The sequence below is a fragment of the Xenopus laevis genome, chromosome 6L (genome assembly GCF_017654675.1).
Source record: "Xenopus laevis strain J_2021 chromosome 6L, Xenopus_laevis_v10.1, whole genome shotgun sequence".
In the NCBI taxonomy this organism is placed as follows: Eukaryota; Metazoa; Chordata; class Amphibia; order Anura; family Pipidae; genus Xenopus; species Xenopus laevis.
In genome coordinates this window covers 62,382,715-62,388,859 of record NC_054381.1, presented here as the reverse complement: position 1 = coordinate 62,388,859, position 6,145 = coordinate 62,382,715, and the positions used below count along the sequence as shown (strand labels likewise).

At 38.2% G+C, this 6,145-nt stretch overlaps 1 long non-coding RNA gene across 1 annotated transcript; it reads right to left on the bottom strand.

Moving 5' to 3' along the window:
* Window positions 1-580: 580 nt before the first annotated feature.
* On the bottom strand, window positions 581-5,610 carry LOC108718642. Its single transcript, XR_001936040.2, has 4 exons — window positions 5,509-5,610; window positions 4,092-4,158; window positions 2,902-2,952; window positions 581-665 (listed from the first exon to the last, which is right to left on the bottom strand). It is a non-coding gene; the product is annotated as an uncharacterized LOC108718642 (long non-coding RNA).
* Between the last annotated feature and the right edge of the window lie 535 nt (window positions 5,611-6,145).

Sequence of the window (6,145 nt, the reverse complement as noted above, 5' to 3'; positions counted from 1 at the left end):
AGTTAATAAACACATTTAAGGCTTGCATCCCAAATGTAATGTAATTTACGATCTATCTAATTATTTATTTAATTGTCTTCAGGGCTTGCTCTCAGCTACTGCATATAATCCTCCTCCTCTCTTTCCAAGCTGTACTTTATATTCACTTGTGGAGCTGTGACTGAAATTCTAAGGCCAACTCCTCAGATTTTCTCATATGGCTTAGAGAGATATACCTTATAAAATGTCAGAATATATATTGCCATGTACCTGTAGTGATACATTTTCTGTAAATTTCAAAGTGCCAAGAATATAACCATAATTCCATACAGTTTTGGTCGTATTACACTTTGATGACTTTTGAGTCAGAAGGCAAGAAATAGCTCCCAAACCAAACAGTATTTACTAGTAGACTCCCATGTAAACTATAGAAATGCTTTACAGACACCCTAAGTGAAGCAAGCTCCAAACTTAAATCCTGATAAAGAAAATGCAGCCAACATAATAATTTTCTGAATCCACAGGTATGGAATATTGTATATACATATAAAATGGAAAATGGCTTAAGAAAAAAAAAAAACTATATTTACTTACTTTATATGTGAATGTCTTCCAAGGTAAATGTGCAACAGATTTCATCAGAAGTTAAAATGTATTTTGTTTAATAATCACTATATTAAGGTTAACTATCAAAATAAAGGGAAAAAAAAGATATATTACCTCATAATTTACAAACAACTGTGGTAACATGAAGAGAAACCCAAAAGCATAAATATTGCTCCCCAGAAATAAAGGCTTTTTTCAATTACTTTCCATTGTTTATTTTTTACAGTTTTTTCAAAATCTAAGATTAAAGTTTAATGTCCAGTCTCTGGTGTTTGAGTCTGGCAGCTCAATAATCTCAGGCGCAGACTAAACTGTTACAATTTTGCAACATTTAATTGATACATTTCTCAGCAGCATCTCTGGAGTACTAGAAACAATTGTATCAAGTCTAACAGCTGTCTGTAATGAAACCCAGGGATTCTGCTCAGCAGGGACAAAGATAACAAATGTATCAACTAAATATTTCAATTTAGAACAGTTTACAGCAGTGGTCCCCAACCTTTTTTGGACCGGGACCGGTGCAAAAAGAAAAGGACTGGGGGTGGGGTCCGGGGCATGGTCAGGGAGGGGTCAGCAGGTCGGGGTGAGGTTGGCGGGGTCGGGAGTGGGGTCGGCAGCAAGTTGGACATGCCAGCGTCCAATTCGGCATGCCTCGTTTTTGTGGGCTGGGCTCGGCGGCCCAGTGCAGGAGTGTCCACGGTCCGGAAGTTGGGGACCCCTGGTTTACAAGGCCAGCGACCCCCCCTCCCAGAGCCCTTTTAGAAGGTGAAAAATGACACTTTACACTTCAATATTAGAAAACAGGTGACACATAGAAAATAGAAAGTAATTGGAAAAAGCCGTTATTTCTGGTGATCTATCTGAAAACAACTAATAGTTTGAAGGTGAAAACCCCCTATAAGTCAGCTACAGGGGCAAATCAGACTGACAAAATGATATGTCATTGAAGAATTTACAAGGTAAATTAATTTGTATTTGTACACTAAATCTGCAAAGAGTTACAGCAAGTCAAGCATTTCTGTCAGAGAACAAATACTGCTACTAGAAACCATAATGCCAATAAGCAAGTTGTGTATACTCCTCAAGCAGAGAAACTCCAAAGCTCCTCAATTCTGCCTTGTGTTTGTAACAACAGCAAAAGCAAGCACCTCTCACAATGTACATGTGGCAGAAGGGCTGAAATCCTTTCTGGTACCAGCAATATCTCTGCTGTGGAGCACATGCAAGGAGCATTCATTAGTGTGCTCTCAACCCTCAAAAGTGATTCTCTAGCACAGTTATGTCCAACTTCTGTGGTACCGAGGGCCGAAATTTTTCCGGCCTACATAGCAGGGCCGATAATGGAAGCCAGTGTTGACCACTTCCTGTTTTTAAACCACACCCACTTTAAACCACACACGTTACCACAAGATCATGTCCACATTAATTGCGGTAGCACACCAAAAAATGGTTGGTGCTCAATGCAGGGATATCACATATCACTCATAAGTGAAAAAATTGTCATGTTAAGACATACCCTTAAATCCATATACCTCCTCTTCCCCTTGGATAACACAGCGCCCCCAGCACATGATTAAACACCTTAAGGGCTCCTAACAATAATTTATTTTCAAATGCTAACAAACCCCAGAAAAAATACCAGGCTTATGTTCCACATTCAGAGCAGGGCACACACAGGCAGAGCAGGGCACACACAGGCAGAGCAGAGCACACAGAAGGCAGAGCAGGGCACACACAGGCAGAGCAGCCACACACAGGCAGAGCAGGGCCCACACAGGCAGAGCAGGGCACACACAGGCAGAGCAGGGCACACATAGTCAGTGTAGGACACACACAGGCAGAGCAGGGCACACACAGGGAGCATGTGGAAAGCAGAACAGAGCAGGAGACAGGGAAACCTATCAGGACCACTCTAATATGTACTACATACAGTGACACAGTGCTGGTGCCCCATTAGAATTTTGTATAAAGTGTGAACAGGTGAGCAGGTTCATGTGTGCAGTTTCAGTCTGGGTCTCAGGTGTGAACAGTATAGGTCTTTAGGGCTGTGAACAATAGAGGTGTCACAAGTGCGAACAATGCAGGGAGATCACAGGTGTGAACAATACAGAGGATTAGTTTGAATTTAAAGTTTAAACAATGCAGGGGCCAGTTAATCTCTGTAGTGATACCATTTAAATCTTACACATGGTAAGCAAACACAGCAGGTAGCTGGGGGCCACACGAGAGGGGTCGCGGCACATGCTGTTCTAGTAAACTACTGACAAATAATTATGCCTTGTCTTGGCTGATTATGTTTTATTGTCTTTTACATACCTGTGTATCATATTCTTCTGTCTTCCTTTCAGATTCACTGTGAGCGCCATACTAACATGAAAAAAATATAGAGGATTGCAGTTTGTTGACGTAGCATTAAGCATGATAAAATTATCATCGAGCATAGCAAGCACAGATGCCAGAACCCCATAAAAATATTGTGTATTTATTTAATAATTTATTAAAGGAAAACTTTACCCACAAAATGAATATTTAAGCAACAGTTTATATCAGATTGAGTGACATATTAAAGTATCTTATCAAACTGGAATATATATGTAAGTAAATATTGCCCTTTTACATCTCTTGCCTTGAAGCACCATTTTGTGATGGTCTCTGTGTTGCCTCAGAAATCACCTGACCAGAAATACTGCAGCTCTAACTGTAACAGGAAGAAGTGTGGAAGCAAAAGACACAACTCTTTGTGTCAATTGGCTCATGTGACCTAACATGTATGGTTTGTTTGTGTGCACAGTGAATCCTACAATCCCAGGGGGCGGCCCTTATTTTTTAAAATGGCAATTTTCTATTTCGGATCACCCAATGGCACTTACTACTAAAGAAGTATATTATTATGAAAATGGTTTATTTACATGAAGCAGGGTTTTACATATGAGCTGTTTTATGCAATATCTTTTTATAGAGACCTACGTTGTTCGGGGGGTATAGTTTTCCTTTAATTACAAAGATTTACTTTGGGTGCTACTGCCCCCTAAAGGAGCAGCTCTGTATGACAAAGAATGCTGTTTTCTAAGAGACAGAATTTCAGCTGCTGTCAAACTAGCTTTATTAATCAAGTCAAAGCAAAATGAATAGGTAAAGGCTAGGAAAAGAGATAAGCATTTCAAAATAAGAATTAACAATAACATGGGTATAAGTATAGCTGTGGGTTGACATCTTTTATATTGGTCAAATTTGAAAGAACTAGAAGTCTAAACAAAGGTTTTCACATATGTAAGTGCTGGATTCCACCCACCTAAATATATCTTTAATGACATGACACAGCTGAATCAGGTGACTGGAAGAGATTATGTTGGCATAAGGGAAGCCAACAAGCAGGGTGAGCCTCACAGCCTGGCTCAGATGATCTGCCTTAGGTTGGGAGAGGGAGGTGCCCAGCAAGAACAACCTTGAGATATATTGAAAGTATTTTCCTCAGTTCACACACATAAAAAAAAAGACGCATTTACCTTTATTATCTTTATTCAGCCCATTCAAACTAAAGGAAATCTTCAAAGCCTTCTTAACTTTCCATAGCTGTAAATGAACACATAAGCCAATTTAACCAAGTTATGTTCATATGCTGTTTGTTTTAAATAGTTCACGTGATGGTATCCCGTTATACACTGCACACCTTGTTATCAAAGGAGTTCATCTTATTGTATTTAAGATGGCCACATACTTTATTAAGGATATTTAACCATTTAGCCTGTGGCCTGATGCTTGACTAGCGAAATCTACAGTCTTCATCTGGCTTTATGCATGAACTTTTGCTTTTTGAATGCCATTAACATCAATGCTTACAGACACGGGCTTCTAATTGTGTTTTCTCTTCTAGCAGAGAAAAGGCCATGTTTGATATTAGCCTTAAAAGAACAGTTCAGTGTAAAAATAAAAACTGGGTAAATAGGCTGTGCAAAAAAAAAAAAAAAAATTCTAATATAGTTAGTTAGCCTGCCTTCCTGCTTTTAAGCTCTCTAACTCTGAGTTAGTCAGCGATTTTAAGGGGGGGGGGGGGCACATGGGACATAACTGTTCAGTGAGTTTGCAATTGATCCTCAGCATTCAGCTCAGATTCAAAAGCAAACAGTTATGACCAATGTGCCCCCCCTCAAGTCACTGATTGGTTACTGCCTAGTAACCAATCAGTGGATACCAAGAGAGCTGCAAAGCAGGAAGTAGTGTTCTGGCTATTATGTTAGACATTCAGTAAGTTCAGCCTTTATTGATTACATTTTTGACTAACTATATTAGAAACATTGTTTATTTTGCACAGCCTATCTATTTACCCAGTTTTTATTTTTACACTGAACAATGCTTTTAAACATACCACTCTTTGATCATTGGGATTAACATTTACACATTGTAATTCCGATATATTTGGTGGTTACATTTCAGAGTGAAAACACTTAACTAGTGATATTTCAATAGAACTATAGTACCAAATCAAAATTGCTGATTTAGTTGATACGTGAAAGGTTGCCATTTTATAAAAAAAGAAGGAAAAAGAAAAAATGTAGAGCACACTTCCTCATAAAATAAAAACCACTGTTAATTGTTACATTAATCATAGGCCACGTTAGGCGACCACTCCACAGTATCCACCTGTGTTTTTTAATTAAACAATAAACAGTGGTTTTTACTGTTCTACTGCTCTACATTTATTATTTTTTCTTCGCTTTGGACCAAAGCTATCTGGGGAGTTCTGCTATAATGCATGCACACTGAATGCTCTACAGTCCATGTGAGACGTCCAGTAAAGGAAGCAAGGGTGAGTCCATACAGGTTTTCTGAATTACTACTAAACTCAATTTTAAAAAAATGCCTAAAAATTCATTTACAGGTCAAGAATAAGTACACTGTAAATTAAAAAAAAATAAAACAAACCTCAATAACTGCTCCAATGCCAGCAGGAATAAGTACCAATAGACTTTTGTTCATCCAACAAAAAAAGGAATATTACCACATTGCTAAAGCAACACCACAGTACTGCAATAGGAAAAAAACCAGATCATTAGAACAATTCTTCACCCATCAACATATTTTCAGTATATTGTTTTTCAGCATTAAGTCAGATTAACAACACCTTTAATTCCATACACTGAACAGAATTTAACAGCACATTTCTACTCTACAGTAAAGAAGAGCACCTCCTTCCTGTGCCACTTAAAATATGTACAGGTATGGGATCCATTATACGGAAAACCGATATCAAGAAAGCTCAGTGTTACAGAAAGGCCGTCTCCCAAAGACTCAATTTTATCCAAATAATCAATTTTTTTAAATTATTTCCTTTTTCTGCACTTATTCTTTGTTACTGTGTGTGTATATATTTGTTAGCTCGTATATGTTGTATTTTTATTGCAAACTTTGTTTCCCTGTTTGCATTTTTATAGAACTGTATTTATTCTCCCTCTCCTTTCGGGACAATTAGGAAAATTTGCTTCCTGATGCAGTTAGGCCCATAATCCTTCATTGACAAACATTCAACCCTTGTTTCACAAGGGGTTGCAAACATATATAT